General features: G+C 44.2%; 1 protein-coding gene across 4 annotated transcripts in view; it reads left to right on the top strand.

The window, feature by feature from the left end:
* Window positions 1-1,175: 1,175 nt before the first annotated feature.
* Window positions 1,176-22,299, top strand: part of LOC115168267 (NEDD4-binding protein 3-A) — a 59,932-nt gene continuing 38,808 nt past the window's right edge. For 2 of the 4 annotated variants that reach the window (XM_029723403.1, XM_029723394.1), the window contains exon 1: window positions 1,176-1,408. The gene's annotated coding sequence lies outside the window, so the exon portion shown is untranslated. Of the gene's footprint in view, window positions 1,409-19,791; window positions 19,889-22,299 lie in introns of those variants that run through there. The other 2 variants (XM_029723410.1, XM_029723384.1) reach the window with 2 other exon arrangements.

Consider the following 22,299-nt stretch of genomic DNA (forward strand, 5'->3'; position numbering starts at 1 on the left):
TGTGTGGACCCCAACCCTAGTGGTTTTGTATTGTGTATTGTGTGGACCCCAACCCTAGTGGTTTTGTATTGTGTATTGTGTGGACCCCAACCCTAGTGGTTTTGTATTGTGTATTGTGTGGACCCCAACCCTAGTGGTTTTGTATTGTGTATTGTGTGGACCCCAACCCTAGTAGTTTTGTATTGTGTATTGTGTGGACCCCAACCCTAGTGGTTTTGTATTGTGTGGACCCCAACCCTAGTGGTTTTGTATTGTGTGGACCCCAACCCTAGTGGTTTTGTATTGTGTATTGTGTGGACCCCAACCCTAGTGGTTTTGTATTGTGTGGACCCCAACCCTAGTGGTTTTGTATTGTGTATTGTGTGGACCCCAACCCTAGTGGTTTTGTATTGTGTGGACCCCAACCCTAGTGGTTTTGTATTGTGTGGACCCCAACCCTAGTGGTTTTGTATTGTGTGGACCCCAACCCTAGTGGTTTTGTATTGTGTGGACCCCAACCCTAGTGGTTTTGTATTGTGTGGACCCCAACCCTAGTGGTTTTGTATTGTGTGGACCCCAACCCTAGTGGTTTTGTATTGTGTGGACCCCAACCCTAGTGTTCAAACAGGGAAATGCTTCCAACCGTTTTTTCCACCATTCATTTTCCCATAGGGAATTTTAGAAATAATGGCTGTGTTTTGTGTAGACTTCCCCTGGCGTAACGTTTTGATAACCATTTCAATCTCTCTCGGACAAGGTTACTTTTATGAATATATTTGGCTTTATTTATTCTCAGAATCGAAAATGCTACTTAGGATCAAAGTAGACATCATGCAAGACTACAAATCCCAGCAAGCTTCTGCACGTCATCTCTAGCTGACATCTTTGCGAACAGATATTGTGTCAATTTAAAACTTACACAAGACAGTTCACAGAATTGCAAATGTAAAGAAATGTAGCCAATGTATTCATTAATAAATGTAACTAACATTAGATATTTCATCCAGAGATTCTTACCTTTGCCGCGATTCGGGACCGAATTTGGGAAACCATGCTGTATGGTACTGTATGTTGAGATGGTCCTTTCCCAAATGCCTGGCAATGAATGATTCTGCCACTAAGTGGCGGCAGTGTTCCAGTTTATACTCCAAGCACCAGCACAGGACGGGCCGGGTTCCATTCTCTCCCTCCTCCCTCAGCCTCCCCCTTCCCTAACCTCTGCGCAGTCAGTTCAAATCACAGAGAGGGAAAGAGACAACGAGCAGGCAGGCGGCAGTGGTTCATTCTGCAGTGGCCATAGCGAAAATCTGCCTTCTCTGCAAAGTCCCGAGAGATGCCAACTTTATACAACAGATTTGATAGCTATTCAGTTGATTGGCTACCACACGAAACATCTATTGCCTGAGAAAGAATCTGCATGCAAAATATGGTAAGCGCCAATTTGTATTTTCTTGTCTTGCACTTGCAGCAGCTAGAATACACGCTGCTCCCACAACCACAAATGTTTACTAGTTTTCCCTAACTAAAACAGATTGCCGTTTTGAAACTGAAGTAAAAGTGCAGTAACTGCAGTCGACTGTGGTATTTTGGACGCAGTAATTGCAGAATTAGATTGTGTAAGTGCAGTTAAACAGCACTGTCACTGCAGTTACACTGCAAAATTACTGAAGTAAACACAACTGTGTTATTTTGGACGCAGTATTTGCAGCATACCGCAGTTATACTGCATTCTGATTGCAATCTTTTTTTTCGTAAGGGTTGACCTACGTTCTTCTTATGACTGACGTTTTACACAGGTTAGATCACTGGCTAATTGACATACTATTCAGAAGTTTTTGCAGTTACTTTACCCGCATACCGACGTCCCTGTCGAACATGCACGGGGCGGATTCATTTAGCCTCGCCAATAAAATAGGTAATACACCGCAATCGAGGCTAATCGCAGGTGTCCAGCAAATATCGCCAAATTACATCTGCAATTTATAACCAGTTAGTTACATGATTACTCCTTCCTCTTTGTTTAACTCATATTCACAACTCACTGTCGGGGCCTGGAATGCGTCGGACCCCTACTTCATTTGGAGCTACTCAGTCATCCTGCTAATTTTACAGGAATCCGACCGGTTTTATTGAGCAAATAGATGAAGGAAGCGAAGTGCAGCCCACGTCTCTCCAGCTTTGTGGACTCGAATCGCCTGAACCACTGTTGACATTGTTGGCGCCTGAAAAATGGCATTTTATACATTATAATATTAATGGTCCACGTATCATGCTAGAAAATCAGACACGTTGCATTTCTGCCAGATAGGTTCCATTTAATGTATTTTTGATGGTCCAAAAAAGCAGTTTATTTGAGCCTGACCTCTACAACAACACAACTCCTCTCTGGTGAAGTGTGTGTGTGTGTCAGCCTTAGTGTTTTTGGCTCCATCCATCTCCTCTGACAGCTGTAGGTGGTCTGTGGTGCCCTGCAGTGTTCAGAGTCAGACAGGGATGTGATCTGCTGTTAATGTTTGGGTACAATGTGTACACTGCACTCACAGAATACTCTCTCAATCGCTCTCTGTATCTCTCTCTCTCTCTCTCGCGCTCTCTATCTCAAATGAAACACAGCAGCTATGTTTTGTATTGATAACATTCCTATGTCTTTGACAGAATCTGAATATATTGACCTGTAGCTTGGCTGGATAGATAGCTAGCTGAAGGGGTTCTCACTGACAAGCCTGGTCATGGTGAGGTAATGAGCTTTGGGAGTAGAGGCCTGAGAGAGTACTGCTGATTGATGGAACACACAAACACACACAACACACTGTCAGGTGAGAAGTGACGAACTACATGCAGTCTCTGGTTGGACTCCTCACTCTCTCCAGAAATGCCTCCCCCGAAGATTTAAGGAGAGACAGCTAGGAGAGACCATGGCTGATATCTCCCTGTCCCTCAGACAGCTATTTGCTCTTACAAATCTTTTGATGAGAAGGAAAAACGTTAACCAGCAAGGTAGCTTATTAAAGGCACATCTTGTAATTTCAATACCTTGTTACTTTAGTCATTAAATTAAAGGGGCAATTCGGGATTTGGGGAAGAAAAGATAAACAGCTGTGCTGTACATCAGCACCACTAGCTGCACCTCTCCTCTCAGCACAGCAGCAGTACCACTAGCTGCTCCTCTCCTCTCAGCACAGCACAGCAGCAGTACCACTAGCTGCTCCTCTCCTCTCAGCACAGCACAGCAGCAGAACCACTAGCTCTCCTCTCAGCACAGCAGCAGTACCACTAGCTCTCCTCTCAGCACAGCAGCAGTACCACTAGCTCTCCTCTCCTCTCAGCACAGCAGCAGTACCACTAGCTCTCCTCTCAGCACAGCAGCAGTACCACTAGCTCTCCTCTCAGCACAGCAGCAGTACCACTAGCTCTCCTCTCAGCACAGCAGCAGTACCACTAGCTCTCCTCTCCTCTCAGCACAGCAGCAGTACCACTAGCTCTCCTCTCAGCACAGCAGCAGTACCACTAGCTGCTCCTCTCAGCACAGCAGCAGTACCACTAGCTGCTCCTCTCAGCACAGCAGCAGTACCACTAGCTCTCCTCTCAGCACAGCAGCAGTACCACTAGCTCTCCTCTCAGCACAGCACAGCAGCAGTACCACTAGCTGCTCCTCTCAGCACAGCAGCAGTACCACTAGCTGCTCCTCTCAGCACAGCAGCAGTACCACTAGCTGCTCCTCTCAGCACAGCAGCAGTCCACTAGCTGCTCCTCTCAGCACAGCAGCAGTACCACTAGCTGCTCCTCTCCTCTCAGCACAGCACAGCAGCAGTACCACTAGCTGCTCCTCTCAGCACAGCAGCAGTACCACTAGCTCTCCTCTCAGCACAGCAGCAGTACCTCTAGCTCTCCTCTCAGCACAGCAGCAGTACCTCTAGCTCTCCTCTCAGCACAGCAGCAGTACCACTAGCTCTCCTCTCAGCACAGCAGCAGTACCACTAGCTGCTCCTCTCAGCACAGCAGCAGTACCACTAGCTGCTCCTCTCCTCTCAGCACAGCAGCAGTACCTCTAGCTCTCCTCTCAGCACAGCAGCAGTACCTCTAGCTCTCCTCTCAGCACAGCAGCAGAACCACTAGCTCTCCTCTCAGCACAGCAGCAGTACCTCTAGCTCTCCTCTCAGCACAGCAGCAGTACCACTAGCTGCTCCTCTCAGCACAGCAGCAGTACCACTAGCTCTCCTCTCAGCACAGCAGCAGTACCTCTAGCTCTCCTCTCAGCACAGCAGCAGTACCACTAGCTCTCCTCTCAGCACAGCAGCAGTACCACTAGCTCTCCTCTCAGCACAGCAGCAGTACCACTGCCTGTCACTCTCCCCTCTCCTCCTATAAGCAGGGCCTGTAGGCTATCTGACATCTTTATGTAGCTGTTTGAGGCTCAGTGCTGGGCTTGGCCTGCCAGAGGGCCCGTCCCAAATGGAACCATATTCCCTGTATAGTGTGTGTGTGTTGTGTGTGTAGTGTGTGTGTGTGTGTGTGTGTGTGTGTGTGTTGTGTGTGAGTGTGTTGTGTGTGTGTGTAGTGTGTGTGTGTGTGTGTGTGTGTTGTGTGTGAGTGTGTTGTGTGTGTGTAGTGTGTGTGTGTGTGTGTGTGTGTGAGTGTGTGTGTGTGTGTGTGAGTGTGTTGTGTGTGTGTTGTGTGTGAGTGTGTTGTGTGTGTGTGTGTAGTGTGTGTGTGTGTGTGTTGTGTGTGTGTGTACAGTGTATGTCTGCTGCTAATCAACACACTAACCACCCTGTCAGAACACTGCTGCTCTCTATTCTATTCAATGGACTTTATTGGCATGAGAAACATGTTTTTATTGCCAAAGCAATAAAATAGATAATAAACAAAAGTGAAAAAAAACTGTAAAAAAAAAACAGTAAAGGAATAGAGACATTTAAAATGTCATATTATGTCTATATACAGTGTTGTAATGATGTGCAAATAGTTAAAGTACAAAAGGGAAATTAAATAAACATATATATGGGTTGTATTTACAATGGTGTTTGTTCTTCACTGGTTGCCCTTTTCTTGTGGTATTTCACCCAGTAGATATGGTAGTTTATCACAATTTGATTTGTTTTCAAATTCTTTGTGGATCTGTGTAATCTGAGGGAAATATGTGTCTCTATTATGGTCATACATTTGGCAGGAGGTTAGGAAGTGCAGCTCAGTTTCCACCTCATTTTGTGGGCAGTGTGCACATTATTTTTAAATATAAACTCAGCAAAATATAAACTCAGCAAAGATAATTCATAAAAATACAACTTCACAGATCTTCATTGCAAAGTGTTTTAACACTGTTTCCCATGCTTGTTCAATGAACCATAAACAATTACTGAACACACACCTGTGGAACGGTCGTTAAAACACTAACAGTTTACAGACGATAGGCAATTAAGGTCACAGTTATGAAAACTTAGAACACTAAATAGGCCTTTCTACTGACTCTGAAAAACACCAAAAGAAAGATGCCCAGGGTCCCTGCTCATCTGCATGAATGTGCCTTAGGCATGCTGCAAGGAGGCTTGAGGACTGCAGATGTGGCCAGGGCAATAAATTGCATTGTCCGTACTGAGACACCTAAGACAGCGCTACAGGGAGACAGGACGGACAGCTGATTGTCCTCGCAGTGGCAGACCTCGTGTAACAACATCTGCACAGGATCGGGACAGGTACAGGATGGCAACAACTTCCCGAGTTACACCAGGAACGCACAATCCCTCCATCAGTGCTCAGACTGTCCGCAATAGGCTGAGAGAGGCTGGACTGAGGGCTTGTAGGCCTGTTGTAAGGCAGGTCCTCACCACACATCACCGGCAACAATGTTGCCTATGGGCACAAACCCACCGTCGCTGGACCAGACAGGACTGGCAAAAAGTACTCTTCACTGACGAGTTGCAGTTTTGTCTCACCAGGGGTGGTGGTCAGATTCACATTTATTGTTAACACCCCTACTCTTACAATAAGTGCCATGGGATCTTTAGTGACCACAGAGAGTCAGGACACCTGTTTAACATCCCATCCGAAAGACAGCACCCTACAGGACAATGTCCCCAATCACTGCCCTGGGGTATTGGGATATTGTTTTAGACCAGAGTTGAAGGAGTGCCTCCTACTGGCCCTCCAACACCATCTGGTCTCCCATCCAGGACCAACCCTGCTTAGCTTCAGAGGCAAGACAGCAGTGGGTTGCAGGGTGGTATGCTGCCTGTCTTCTCTTGAGAGCTAGGTCTACCTACGGTGGCCTTTCTCAATAGCAAGGCTATGCTCACTGAGTCTGTACATAGTCAAAGCTTTCGTTAGGTTTGGGTCAGTCACAGTGGTCAGGTATTATGTCACTGTGTACTCTCTGTTTAGGGCCAAATAGCATTCTAGTTTGCTCCGTTTGTTTTGTTAATTCTTTCTAGTGTGTCAAGTAATTATCTTTTTGTTTTCTCATGCTTTGGTTGGGTTTGATTGTGTTGCTGTCCTGCGGTTCTGTGGGGTCTGTTTGTGTTTGTGAACAGAGCCCCTGGACCGGCTTGTTTAGGGGACTCTTCTCCAGGTTCATCTCTCTGTAGGTGATGGCTTTGTTATGGAAGGTTTGGGAATCGCTTCCTTTTAGGTGGTTGTAGAATTTAACGTCTCTTTTTTGGATTTTGATAAGTAGCGTATATTGGCCTAATTCTGCTTTGCATGCATTGTTTGTTGTTTTACATTGTAGCCAGAGGATAATTGTGCAGAATTCTGCATGCATAGTCTCAATTTGGGGTTTGTTCCATTTTGTGATTTCTTGATTGGTGAGCGGACCCCAGACCTCACAATCATAAATGGCGTTAGGTTTTATAACTTATTCAAGTATTTTTAGCCAGATCCTAATTGGTATGTCAATTTTTTTGTTTGTTTTGATGGTGTAGAAGGCCCTTCTTTCCTTGTCTCTCAGATCGTTCATAGCTTTGTGGAAGTTACCTGTGGCGCTGATGTTTAGGCCGAAGTATGCATATTTTTTTTGTGGGCTTTAGAGTAACGGTGTCTAGATGGAATTTGTATTTGTGGTCATAGCAATTGGACCTTTTTTGGAACACCATTATTTTTGTCTTACTGAGATTTACTGTCAGGGCCCAGGTCTGGCAGAATCTGTGGAGAAGATCTAGGTGCTGCTGTAGGCCATCCTTGGTTTGGGACAGAAGTGCCAGATCATTCAGCAAACAGTAGACATTTGACTTCAGATTCTGTTGTTGAGGCCAGGTGCTGCTGTTCTAGTGACCTCGCCAATTCGTTGATATATATGTTGAAGAGGGTGGGGCTTAAGCTGCATCCCTGTCTCACCCCACATTCCTGTGGAAAGAAATGTGTGTGTTTTTTGCCAATTTTAACCGCACACTTGTCATTTGTGTACATGAATTTTATAATGTGGTATGTTTTCCTCCCCAACACCACTTTTCATCACTTTGTATAGCAGACCCTCATGCCAAATTCAGTCAAAATATTTTTTTTAATCAACAAAGCATGAGAAGACTTTGCTTTTAGTTTGGTTTGTTTTTTTGTCAATTAGGGTGTGCAGGGTGAATACGTGGTCTGTCGTTACGGTAATTTGGTAAAAAGCCAATTTGACATTTGCTCAGTACATTGTTTTCACTGAGGAAATGAACTAGTCTGCTGTTAATGATAATGCAGAGGATTTTCCCAAGGTTGCTGTTGACGCATATCCCATGGTAGTTATTGGGGTCAAATTTGTCTCCACTTTTGTGGATTGGGGTGATCAGTCCTTGGTTCCAAATATTGGGGAAGATGCCAGAGCTAAGGATGATGTTAAAGAGTTTAAGTATAGCCAATTGGAATTCGTGGTCTGTATGTTTTATCATTTCATTGAGGATATCATCAACACCACAGGCCTTTTTGGGTTGGAGGGTTTGTATTTTGTCCTGTAGTTCATTCAATGTAATTGGAGAATCTCTGTCTCTGTCTCTCTCTCAATTTCAATTCAATTCAAAGGGCTTTATTGCCATGGGAAACTTATGTTAACATTGCCAAAGCAAGTGAAATAATGAACAAAATAAACAGATAATTGCCATGGCCAGCGAAGAGCCCGGATCTCAATCCCATTGAGCACATCTGGGACCTGTTGGATCGGGACGTCTGGGACCTGTTGGATCGGGACGTCTGGGACCTGTTAGATCGGGACGTCTGGGACCTGTTGGATCGGGACGTCTGGGACCAGTTAGATCGGGACGTCTGGGACCTGTTATATCGGGACGTCTGGGACCTGTTAGATCGGGACGTCTGGGACCAGTTAGATTGGGACGTCTGGGACCTGTTAGATCGGGACGTCTGGGACCTGTTGGATCGGGACGTCTGGGACCTGTTAGATCGGGACGTCTGGGACCTGTTAGATCGGGACGTCTGGGACCTGTTTGATTGGGACGTCTGGGACCTGTTATATCGGGACGTCTGGGACCAGTTAGATCGGGACGTCTGGGACCAGTTAGATCGGGACGTCTGGGACCTGTTAGATCGGGACGTCTGGGACCAGTTAGATCGAGACGTCTGGGACCTGTTGGATCGGGACGTCTGGGACCTGTTTGATCGGGACGTCTGGGACCTGTTAGATCGGGACGTCTGGGACCTGTTTGATCGGGACATCTGGGACCTGTTGGATCGGGACGTCTGGGACCTGTTAGATCGGGACGTCTGGGACCTGTTAGATCGGGACGTCTGGGACCTGTTGGATCGGGACGTCTGGGACCTGTTGGATCGGGACGTCTGGGACCTGTTTGATCGGGACGTCTGGGACCTGTTTGATCGGGACGTCTGGGACCTGTTTGATCGGGACGTCTGGGACCTGTTGGATCGGGACGTCTGGGACCTGTTGGATCGGGACGTCTGGGACCTGTTAGATCGGGACGTCTGAGACCTGTTGGATTAAACCGTTTCCATCTCATTTTGTGGGCAGTGTGGACATAGCCTGTCTTTTCTTGAGAGCCAGGTCTGCCTTTGGCAACCTTTCTCAATAGCTAGGTTATGCTCACTAAGTGTGTACATAGTAAAATATTTCTTTAATTGTTGGTCAGTCACAGTGGTCAGGTATTCTGCCACTGTGTACTCTCTGTTTAGGGCTAAATAGTGTTCTGGTTTGCTCTGTTTGTGTGTGCGTGTGCGTATGTGTGTGTTAGGCCCAGGGAAAGTATTGTGCTGCTCGGTGACTGTGAGGAGATTAAACTGCTTTCACTAGAGGGTCATCCTCTAGTGCTGTGCTCCTCTGACGCCCTGCCTTTATCCCGCTGAGAGACCCGTCTGTCGCTGTGATTAAAGACCTGCCTACTGGTGTTAATACTGAATGTACCACTTCTTGGAAGTGACTTGGAAAACAGGATTGAGTTGAGCTGTTTTCTCTCTCTCGTTTGACTCGCTGATACAGGTCACCGACACACCCAGGTTAATCATTGCGGTGCTGCTCAGTTGCAGCTGCACAAGGCACCTGTTGTTGTTTGAATGCCCATTACACCCCTACTTAAAAACTGCTTCATGAGGTTTCTAATATTAGGTCGTTATAATTAGGGGTTCAAGCAGCAAGGCTGGGTGAAACCCTATTGTATTTGTTGGCGTATATTATTATTATTATTCTGGTTCCACCAAAATCTGGTGAAAAGATGAACATTCCCATGACATGATAAGGCCTAGGTAAAGCCTTTACCATCATGCAACCTGGCATGATGGTGAAGGGCCAAGGGCCACACCCTGTCATGCAATACCATGCCAACTGGCCACATTGTGGCGCTATAACAAGCGATTGAAAATGCAAACTTTAAAAGCTCATGCCCCTCACCCCGTGTAGTAATTTTTCAAACATATGACTATTTTACACCATTTTAAAGACAAGACTCTCGTTAATCTAACCACATTGTCCGATTTCAAAAGGGCTTTACAACGAAAACAAAACATAAGATTATGTCAGGAGAGTACCCAGCCAGAAATAATCACACACCCATTTTTCAAGCTAGCATATAATGTCACAAAAACCAAAACCACAGCTAAATGCAGCACTAACCTTTGATGATCTTCATCAGATGACACTCCTAGGACATTATGTTATACAATACATGCACGTTTTGTTCAATCAAGTTCATATTTATATACAAAACCAGCTTTTTACATTAGCATGTGACGTTCAGAACTAGCAAACATACCGAAAACTTCCGGTGAATTTACTAAATTACTCACGATAAACGTTCACAAAAAACATAACAATTATTTTAAGAATTATAGATACAGAACTCCTTTATGCAATCGCAGTGTCAGATTTTAAAATAGCTTTTTCGGCAAAAGCACATTTTGCAATATTCTGAGTAGATAGCTCGCCATCACGGGCTAGCTAATTTGACACCCACCAAGTTTGGCGTTCACTAAACTCAGAATTACTATAAGAACAATTGGATTACCTTTGCTGTTCTTCGTCAGAATGCACTCCCAGGACTTCTACTTCAACCACAAATGCTGTTTCGGTTCAAAATAATCCATAGTTATGTTCAAATATCCTCTGTTTTGTCCGTGCGTTCAGGTCCCTATCCGAACGGTGACGCATGTCGTGACAAAACATTTCGAAATATTCCATTACCGTACTTCGAAGCATGTCAAACGCTGTTTAAAATCAATTTTTATGCGATTTTTCTCGTAAAATAGCGATAATATTCCGACCGGGAGACGTTGTTTTCGTTCAAAGACTGAAAGTAGAAAATGGTGTCTTCACATGCACGCGCGCACCCATGTCATTGTCATTGTTTTCAGATCGACCACTATCCAAATGCGCTACTGTTTTTCAGCCAGGGACTGCAGAGTCATCATTCCCCGTTCTGGCGCCTTCTGAGAGCCTATGGGAGCCTTAGAAAATGTCACGTTACAGCAGAGATCCTCTGTTTTCGATAAAGAGGCTATAGAAGGCCAAGAAATGGTCAGAGAGGGCACTTCCTGTATAGAATCTTCTCAGGTTTTGGCCTGCCATATGAGTTCTGTTATACTCACAGACACCATTCAAACAGTTTTAGAAACTTTAGGGTGTTTTCTATCCAAATCAAACAATTATATGCATATTCTAGTTTCTGGGCAGGAGTAATAACCAGATTAAATCGGGTACGTTTTTTATCCAGACGTGAAAATACTGCCCCCTACCCAAGAGAGGTTAATAAGGACCTGTAAGTTCGTCACTTAAAACGCTAATACTCTGGCACTGTTTGACCAGTCTGCACAAAACTTAATATATGGCATCTATGGGCCAAGGTTTCACAATGCAATATTTTCCAGATTAGTATGTCAAACAACATGGCCACTACTGACCAATAAACATTCACATGGGTGTGGTCAGGCTCATAAAGGCATATAAATCAGACACAGATATTTGTATTGTAACAACTTGGTACACATGTTCCAAACACTGTCAAGACTCAACATATATAAGCACATTCATATCGACCACACGGTGGCGCTATAACAGGCACATGTTTATATCGCTTGATCTGTTTGACTCAGAGTGATGAGCACACATGCTCAGGGAGCTGGAGTCCTGGAAAATATGGTGCCAATCGGTCCAGCGGTTCTGGAGAAGAAGACTTTAAAGTAGTCAACATCATTTGAAAATGTTCCAAAATACAACATTTTGGATTTGAGATCAAATGGTTTATAAATCAAATCAAATTTTATATGTCACATACACATGGTTAGCAGATGTTAATGCGAGTGTAGCGAAATGCTTGTGCTTTTAGTTCTGACCATGCAGTAATATCTAACAAGTAATCTAACAATTTCACAACAACTACCTAATACACACAAGTGTAAAGGAATGAATAAGAATATGTACATATAAATATATAAATGAGTGATGGCCGAACGGCATAGGCAAGACGCAGTAGATGGTATAGAGTACAGTATATACATATGAGATGAGTAATGTAGGGTATGTAAACATTATATAAAGTGGCATTGTTTAAAGTGACTAGTGATACATTTATTGCATCCAATTTTTAATTATTAAGTGGCTAGAGATTTGAGTCAGTATGTTGGCAGCAGCCACTCAATGTTGGTGATGGCTGTTTAACAGTCTGATGACTTTGAGATAGAAGCTGTTTTTCAGTCTCTTGGTCCCAGCTTTGATGCACCTGTACTGACCTCGCCTTCTGGATGATAGTGGGGTGAACAGGCAGTGGCTCGGGTGGTTGCTGTCCTTGATGAACTTTTTGGCCTTCCTGTGACATTGGGTGGTGTAGGTGTCCTGGAGGGCAGGTAGTTTGCCCCCGGTGATGTGTTGTGCAGACCGCAGCACCCTCTGGAGAGCCTTACGGTTGTGGGCGGAGCAGTTTCCATACCAGGCGGTGATACAGCCCGACAGGATGCTCTCGATTGTGCATCTGTAAAAGTTTGTGAGTGTTTTTGGTGACAAGCCAAATTTCTTCAGCCTCCTGAGGTTGAAGAGGCGCTGTTGCGCCTTCTTCACAACGCTGTCTGTGTGGGTGGACCATTTCAGTTTGTCCGTGATGTGTACGCCAAGGAACTTAAAACTTTCCACCTTCTCCACTACTGTCCCGTTGATGTGGATGGGGGGTGCTCCTCTGCTGTTTCCTGAAGTCCACGATCATCTCCTTTGTTTTGTTGACGTTGAGTGTGAGGTTATTTTCCTGACACCACACTCCGAGGGCCCTCTCCTCCTCCCTGTAGGCCGTCTCGTCGTTGTTGGTAATCAAGCCTACCACTGTAGTGCTGCCTGCAAATTTGATGATTGAGTTGGAGGCGTGCATGGCCACGCAGTCATGGGTGAACAGGGAGTACAGGAGAGGGCTGAGAACGCACCCTTGTGGGGCCCCAGTGTTGAGGATCAGCGGGGTGGAGATGTTGTTTCCTACCCTCACCACCTGGGGGCGGCCCGTCAGAAAGTCCAGTTGCACAGGGCGGGGTCTGGAGGGTACTATGGTGTTAAATGCTGAGCTGTAGTCAATGAACAGCATTCTTACATAGGTATTCCTCTTCTCCAGATGGGTTAGGGCATTGTGCAGTGTGATTGCGATTGCGTCGTCTGTGGACCTATTGGGGCGGTAAGCAAATTGGAGTGGGTCTAGGGTGTCAGGTGATATGATCCTTGACTAGTCTCTCAAAGCACTTCATGATGACAGAAGTGAGTGCTAGGGGGCGATAGTCATTTAGCTCAGTTACCTTAGCTTTCTTGGGAACAGGAAGAATGGTGGCCCTCTTGAAGCATGTATGAGGTGACTGTACAAAATGTAATATTTTATTTGAGTGTATTTTCATACATACAGGGCCTTGTGAAAGTATTCACCCCCTTGGCCATTTTTCCTATTTTGTTGCCTTACAACCTGGAATTAAAATATATTTTTTGGGGGGTTGTATCATTTGATTTACACAACATTCCTACCACTTTGAAGATGCAAAATATTTTTTATTGTGAAACAAACAAGAAATAAGATTAAAAAAAAACAGAAAACTTGAGCGTGCATAACTATTCACCCCCCCCCCCCCCCAAAAAAAAGTCAATACTTTGTAGAGCCACCTTTTGCAGCAATTACAGCTGCAATTTTCTTGGGGTATGTCTCTGTAAGCTTGGCACACCTAGCCACTGGGATTTTTGCCCATTCTTCAAGGTAAAATTGTTCCAGCTCCTCCAAGTTGGATGGGTTCCGCTGGTGTACAGCAACATTTAAGTCATACCACAGATTCTCAATTGGATTGAGGTCTGGGCTTTGACTAGGCCATTCCAAGACATTTAAATGTTTCCCCTTAAACCACTCGAGTGTTGCTTTCGCAGTATGCTTTGCGTCATTGTCCTGCTCGAAGGTGAACCTCCATCCCAGTCTCAAATCTCTGGAAGACTGAAACAGGTTTCCCTCAAGAATTTCCCTGTATTTAGTGCCATCATTCCTTCAATTCTGACCAGTTTCCCAGGCCTGCCGATGAAAAACATCCCCACAGCATGATGCTGCCACCACCATGCTTTACAGTGGGGATGGTATTCTTGGGGTGATAAGAGGTGTTGGGTTTGCGCCAGGCATAGCGTTTTCCTTGATGTCCATAAAGCTCAATTTTAGTCTCAACTGGCCAGAGTACCTTCTTCCATATGTTTGGGGAGTCTCCCACATGCCTTTTGGAGAACACCAAATGCATTTGCTTATTTTTTTCTTTTAGCAATGGCTTTTTTCTGGCCAGTCTTCCATAAAGCCCAGCTCTGTGGAGTGTACGGCTTAAAGTGGTCCTATGGACAGATACTCCAATTTCCCCTGTGGAGCTTTGCAGCTCCTTCAGGGTTATCTTTGGTCTCTTTGTTCCCTCTCTGATTAATGCCCTCCTTGCCTAGTCCGTGAGTTTTGGTGGGTGGCCCTCTCTTGGCAGGTTTGTTGTGGTGCCATATTCTTTCCATTTTTTTTATAATGGATTTCTGATATTTTTTATAACCCAACCCTGATCTGTACTTCTCCACAACTTTGTCCCTGACCTGTTTGGAGAGCTCCTTGGTCTTCATGGTGCCACTTGCTTGGTGGTGCCCCTTGCTTAGTGGTGCCCCTTGCTTAGTGTTGTTGCAGACTCTGGGGCCTTTCAGAACAGGTGTAAATATACTGAGATCATGTGACAGATCATGAGACACTTAGATTGCACACAGGTGTACTTTATTTAACTAATGATGTGACTTCTGAAGGTAATTGGTTGCACCAGATCTTATTTAGGGGCTTCATAGCAAAAGGGGGTGAATACATATGCACCCACCACTTTTCAGTTTTTATTGTTTTGAATTTTTTGAAACAAGTAATTTTTATCATTTCACTTCACCAATTTGGACTATTGTGTGTATGTCCACTACATGAAATCCAAATAAAAATCAATTTAAATTACAGGTTGTAATGCAACAAAATAGGAAAAACGCCAAGGGGGTCAAATACTTTTGCAAGACACTGTACCTGGTGTGGAATAGAGTTCCATGTAGCCATGGCTCTATGTAGTACTGTGTGCCTCCCATAGTCTGTTCTTGACTTGGGGATTGTGAAGAGACCTCTGGTGGCATGTCTTTGGTATGCATGGGTGTCTGAGCTATGTGCTAGTAGTTTAAACAGACAGCTCAGTACATTCAGGTTGTCAACACCTCTTACAAAAACTAGTGATGAAGTTAATCTCTCCTCCACTTTGAGCCATGGGGGATATACATGAGTATTAATAATGTTAGCTCTCCGTGTACATTTAAGGGCCAGCCGTGCTGCCCTGTTCTGAGCCAATTGTAAAATTCTGTGGTCCCTCTATTTGGCACCTGACCAACCTGCTGAACAGTAGTCCAGGTGAGACAAAACTAGGGCCTGTAGGATCTGCCTTGTTGATAGTGCTGTTAAGAAGGTAGAGCAGTGCTTTATTATGGACAGACTTCTTCCCATCTTAGCTACTGTTGTATCAATATGTTTTTACCATGACAGTTTACAATCCAGGGTGACTCCAAGCAGTTTAGTCACTTCAACTTGCTCAATTTCCACATTATTTATTACAATGTTTAGTTGAGGGTTAGGGTTTTGTGAATAATTTGTTCCAAATACAATGCTTTTAGTTTTCTTTTATATTTAGGACTAACTTATTCCTTGCCACCCATTCTGAAACTAACTGCAGCTCTTTGTTAAGCGTTGCAGTGACTTCACTCACTGTAGTAGCTGACGTGTATAGTGTTGAGTCATCCGCATACATAGATACTCTGGTTTTACTCAAAGATTGAAAAACGTAAGGGGTCTAGTCAGCTGCCCTGGGAAATTCCTGATTGTAATCTGGATTATGTTGGAGTGGCTTCCATTAAAGAACCCTCTCTGTGTTCTGTTAGACAGATAACTCTTTATCCACAATATAGCAGGGGTGTCATTGCCAACATGGGTGGTAGTTTGCCAAACTTTTCTCCTGGGCTTAAAGGATATATAATGTGATCCAGGATAGACCCTGTCGGTTCGCCTGGCTTGGCCCTGACCCTGCCCACCCCTCAGCTCACACAGTGGTTGCATCCCAAATGGCACCCTATTCCCCTGTATAGGAAAATGCACAGAGGGCTCTGGTCTAAAGTAGTGCACTATAAGGCCCGAGGGGGTGTGGTATAGAGGTCGGCCGATTAATCGGAATGGCCGATTAATTAGGGCCGATTTCAAGTTCTCAGAACAATCTGTAATTGGTATTTTTGGCCACCGATTTGCCAAATTTTTAAAAATATTTTTTTATATATATTTTTTTTAGACCTTTATTTAACTAGGCAAGTCAGTTAAGAACACATTCTTATTTTCAATGACGGCCTAGGAATGGTGGGTTAACTGCCTTGTTCAGGGGCAGAACGACAGATTTTTACCTTCTCAGCTTGGGGATGCAACTTTCCGTTAACTAGTCCAACGCTCTAACCACCTGCTTTACATTGCACTCCACGAGGAGCCTGCCTGTTACGCGAATGCAGTAAGAAGCCAAGGTAAGTTGCTAGCTAGCATTAAACTTATCTTATAAAAAACAATCAATCACTCATAATCACTAGTTAACTACACATAGTTGATGATATTACTAGTTTATCTAGCCTGTCCTGCGTTGCATATAATCGATGTGGTGCGCATTCGCAACATCAATGTCTTTCTTAAAATCAATACACAAGTATATATTTTTAAACCTGCATATTTAGTTAATATTGCCTGCTAACATGAATTTCTTTTAACTAGGGAAAATGTGTCACTTCTCTTGCAAACAGAGTCAGGGTATATGCAGCAGTTTGGGCCACCTGGCTCGTTGCGAACTGTGAAGACTATTTCTTCCTAACAAAGACAGCCGACTTCGCCAAACGGGGATGATTTAACAAAAGCGCATTTGCAAAAAAAGCACAATCGTTGCACGACTGTACCTAACCATAAACATCAATGCCTTTCTTAAAATCAATACACAGAAGTATATATTTTTAAACCTGCATATTTAGCTAAAAGAAATCCAGGTTAGCAGGCAATATTAACCAGGTGAAATTGTGTCATTTTGCGTTCATTGCACGCAGTCAGGGTATATGCAGGTTGGGCCGCCTGGCTTGTTGCGAACTAATTTGCCAGACTTTTACGTAATTATGACATAACATTGAAGGTTGTTCAATGTAACAGGAATATTTAGACTTAGGGATGCCACCAGTTAGATAAAATACGGAACGGTTCCGTATTGCACTGACAGGAAAAACGTTTTGTTTTCAAGATGATAGTTTCCGGATTCGACCATATTAATGACCTAAGGCTCGTATTTCTGTGTGTTATTATGTTATAATTAAGTCTATGATTTGATATAGCAGTCTGACTGAGTGGTGGTAGGCAGCAGCACGCTCGTAAGCGTTCATTCAAACAGCACTTTTGTGCGTTTGCTAGCAGCCCTTCGCAATGCATTGCGCTGTTTATGACTTCAAGCCTGTCAACTCCCATGTGAAATGGCTAGCTAGTTAGCCGGGTGCGGGCTAATAGCATTTCAAACGTCACTCGCTCTGAGACTTGGAGTAGTTGTTTCCCTTCCTCTACATGGGTAACGCTGCTTCGAGGGTGGCTGTTGTCGATGTGTTCCTGGTTCGAGCCCAGGTAGGAGCGAGGGGAGGGACGGAAGCTATACTGTTACACTGGCAATACTAACGTGCCTATAAGAACATCCAATAGTCAAAGGTATATGAAATACAAATCGTATAGAGAGAAATAGTCCTATAATTCCTATAATAACTACAACCTAAAACTTCTTACCTGGGAATATTGAAGACTCATGTTAAAAGGAACCACCAGCTTTCATATGATCTCATGTTCTGAGCAAGGAACTTAAACGTTAGCTTTTTTTACATGGCACATAGTGCACTTTTACTTTCTTCTCCAACACTTTGTTTTTGCATTATTTAAACCAAATTGAACATGTTTCATTATTTATTTGAGGCTAAATTGATTTTATTGATGTATTATATTAAGTTAAAATAAGTGTTCATTCAGTATTGTTGTAATTGTCATTATTACAAATAAAAAAAATCCCCACAAAAATGTCAGATTAATCGGTATCGGGGTTTTTGGTCCTCCAATAATCGGTATCGGTATCGGCGTCGAAAAATCATAATCGGTCGACCTCTAGTGTGGTATAAGGCCCGAGGGGGTGTGGTATAAGGCCAGAGGGGGTGTGGTATATGGCCAGTATACCACGGCTAGGGCTGTTCTTCCGCACGACGCAACACGGAGTGCCTGGACACACCCTTTAGCTGTGGGATATTGACTGTATACCTCAAACCCAGGAGGTGCCTTATTGCTATTATAAACTGTCATGTAATTAGAGCAGTAAAATACATGTTCTGTCATACCCGTTGTATACGGTCTGATATACCATGGCTTTCAGCAAATCAGCATTCAGGGTTCGAACCACCCAGTTTATAATACCTTTTAGCCCATGTCTGATCCGTGGTTATTGTGTGTTTATCCGAAGGTAAACATGCTATATTGACTGTTCATATGGAGTGGAGTGAAACCAGCTTTCAAACGTCAACACACCAGGTCTACATTGACCGTTTCACATCCTGGTCTGACCGACCAAACTAGCCCCTAGAATGGAGTCCTTTGAGGAATACATGCAGAGGAGAGGAAACGAGAGGAGAGATGGAGGTCGAGGTGGATATAACCAGAGAACTGGTCTGACTGCAGTGGCCTCTAGAATAAATCCTGTGTGAATGCACACAGAAAGGACAAGGGAAAATGAAAGAAGTGGAGGGAGGAGGAGAGGTGTAAAGGAGAGGAGTGGAGGGAGGAGGAGAGGTGTAAAGGAGAGGAGTGGAGGGAGGAGGAGAGGTGAAAAGGAGAGGAGTGGAGGGAGGAGGAGAGGTGAAAAGGAGAGGAGTGGAGGGAGGAGGAGAGGTGTAAAGGAGAGGAGTGGAGGGAGGAGGAGAGGTGAAAAGGAGAGGAGTGGAGGGAGGAGGAGAGGTGTAAAGGAGAGGAGTGGAGGGAGGAGGAGAGGTGGAAAGGAGAGGAGTGGAGGGAGGAGGAGAGGTGAAAAGGAGAGGAGAGGAGTGGAGGGAGGAGGAGAGGTGGAAAGGAGAGGAGTGGAGGGAGGAGGAGAGGTGAAAAGGAGATGAGAGGAGTGGAGGGAGGAGGACAGGTGTAAAGGAGGTGAGAGGAGTGGAGGGAGGAGGAGAGGTGTAAAGGAGATGAGAGGAGTGGAGGGAGGAGGAGAGGTGTAAAGAAGATGAGAGGAGTGGAGGGAGGAGGAGAGGTGTAAAGGAGATGAGAGGAGTGGAGGGAGGAGGAGAGGTGAAAAGGAGATGAGAGGAGTGGAGGGAGGAGGAGAGGTGTAAAGGAGATGAGAGGAGTGGAGGGAGGAGGAGAGGTGGAAAGGAGATGAGAGGAGTGGAGGGAGGAGGAGGAGAGGTGTAAAGGAGTGGAGGGAGGAGGAGAGGTGGAAAGGAGATGAGAGGAGTAGAGGGAGGAGGAGGAGAGGTGGAAAGGAGAAGAGAGACAGGAAGGAGGGGACAGACGAGGAGAAGAGGAGAGAGATGTAAAGGTACCAAAGAACAGGTCTGACCGTACTGTCACCTAAAGAAGACGAGAGGACAGGAGAGAAGACAAGAGGAGAAGAATGGATTAGTAGTCGTGTCTGGCCTGTAGGTCAGCCCCTCCCTTCCATCACAGAGCACTAGAGAGAGGAAGTCAGGTGGTGAAACCGGTGATGAGCGAGAGCAAAGGTGTGTGTGTGTTTATGGGGGAGAGAGACAGTGAGAAGAGAGAGAGGCTGTGTGTGTGTGTTTACGGGAGAAAGAGACAGTGTGAAGAGAGAGGGAAAGAGAGAGGCTGTGAGAAGAGAGGGAAAGAGAGAGAGAGAGAGGCTGTGTGTGGGACCAGGAGAGAACTGAAGTCACAGCTTAATTCACTGACAGGTGAACAATGTTATTTTGTTTATTTAGTTATATAAGGTCAGATTGACAAGGTATCATTATGGCAGCAGTACTGTAGTGTCGCAGGCACGAGTTGTAGTAGAATAGAGTTCATAGTATGTTATTTCAATGTGTTTTAAGACACTTCACTGACAGTGAAATAAAAAAGCAGCAGAGTCTTAAGTTAGAAATGAAAATATGGATCTCTACAGTTATACTAATAACACACATCACAGAGTTGAGTTTAGAGAAGACTAGTAAAAATCCTGCAGACATTTTTATGTTGTTGTGTTTCATGTTGTGGCTTTAATAAACAAGACTTAAAAGCTGTGAGGGTGATGGGGAGTCATTGGAAATCACTTTTAGTCCAGGAAGCTCATTTGTGCTTGAAATGAATGGGGAATTCTTCACTTAATCTTTGATCCCGAGCAGAGTGGGTGATGTCATTACTGAGGCAGTAGTTTGTATTGTTCACAACAACATCCTCATTCACTGACTAGCAGGAAAGAACATATGCAAATTCCCTTTGTTGGTATAAACCATATTGCCTCTGTTGGTATAAACCGTATTGCCTTTGTTGGTATAAACCCTATTGCCTCTGTTGGTATAAACCATATTGCCTCTGTTGGTATAAACCGTATTGCCTTTGTTGGTATAAACCATATTGCCTCTGTTGGTATAAACCGTATTGCCTTTGTTGGTATAAACCATATTGCCTCTGTTGGTATAAACCCTATTGCCTCTGTTGGTATAAACCGTATTGCCTCTGTTGGTATAAACCATATTGCCTCTGTTGGTATAAACCATATTGCCTCTGTTGGTATAAACCCTGTTGCCTCTGTTGGTATAAACCCTGTTGCCTCTGTTGGTATAAACCATATTGCCTCTGTTGGTAAAAACCATATTGCCTCTGTTGGTATAAACCATATTGCCTCTGTTGGTATAAACCGTATTGCCTCAGTTGGTATAAACCATATTGCCTCTGTTGGTATAAACCCTGTTGCCTCTGTTGGTATAAACCGTATTTTCTCTGTTGGTATAAACCCTATTGCCTCTGTTGGTATAAACCCTGTTGCCTCTGTTGGTATAAACCATATTGCCCCTGTTGGTATAAACCGTATTGCCTCTGTTGATATAAACCATATTGCCTCTTTTGGTATAAACCGTATTGCCTCTGTTGGTATAAACCATATTGTCTCTGTTGGTATAAACCCTATTGCCTCTGTTGGTATAAACCCTGTTGCCTCTGTTGGTATAAACCCTATTGCCTCTGTTGGTATAAACCCTGTTGCCTCTGTTGGTATAAACCATATTGCCCCTGTTGGTATAAACCATATTGCCTCTGTTGGTATAAACCATATTGCCTCTGTTGGTATAAACCCTATTGCCTCTGTTGGTATAAACCATATTGCCTCTGTTGGTATAAACCATATTGCCTCTGTTGGTATAAACCGTATTGCCTCTGTTGGTATAACCCATATTGCCTCTGTTGGTATAAACCCTATTGCCTCTGTTGGTATAAACCGTATTGCCTCTGTTGGTATAAACCGTATTGCCTCTGTTGGTATAAACCGTATTGCCTCTGTTGGTATAAACCGTATTGCCTCTGTTGGTATAAACCCTATTGCCTCTGTTGGTATAAACCATATTGCCTCTGTTGGTATAAACCGTATTGCCTCTGTTGGTATAAACCGTATTGCCTCTGTTGGTAAAAACCGTATTGCCTCTGTTGGTATAAACCATATTGCCTCTGTTGGTATAAACCGTATTGCCTCTGTTGGTATAAACCATATTGCCTCTGTTGGTATAAACCATATTGCCTCTGTTGGTATAAACCGTATTGCCTCTGTTGGTATAAACCATATTGCCTCTGTTGGTATAAACCGTATTGCCTCTGTTGGTATAAACCATATTGCCTCTGTTGGTATAAACCGTATTGCCTCTTTTGGTATAACCCATATTGCCTCTGTTGGTATAAACCCTATTGCCTCTGTTGGTATAAACCATATTGCCTCTGTTGGTATAAACCATATTGCCTCTGTTGGTATAAACCATATTGCCTCTGTTGGTATAAACCGTATTGCCTCTGTTGGTATAAACCGTATTGCCTCTGTTGGTATAAACCCTATTGCCTCTGTTGGTATAAACCCTATTGCCTCTGTTGGTATAAACCCTATTGCCTCTGTTGGTATAAACCATATTGCCTCTGTTGGTATAAACCATATTGCCTCTGTTGGTATAAACCCTATTGCCTCTGTTGGTATAAACTGTATTGCCTCTGTTGGTAAAAACCATATTGCCTCTGTTGGTATAAACCATATTGCCTCTGTTGGTATAAACCGTATTGCCTCTGTTGGTATAAACCCTATTGCCTCTGTTGGTATAATTCAGAAGCCCATGGAGAGATGTTTAGA

The sequence above is a fragment of the Salmo trutta genome, chromosome 3 (genome assembly GCF_901001165.1).
Source record: "Salmo trutta chromosome 3, fSalTru1.1, whole genome shotgun sequence".
Taxonomy (NCBI): Eukaryota; Metazoa; Chordata; class Actinopteri; order Salmoniformes; family Salmonidae; genus Salmo; species Salmo trutta.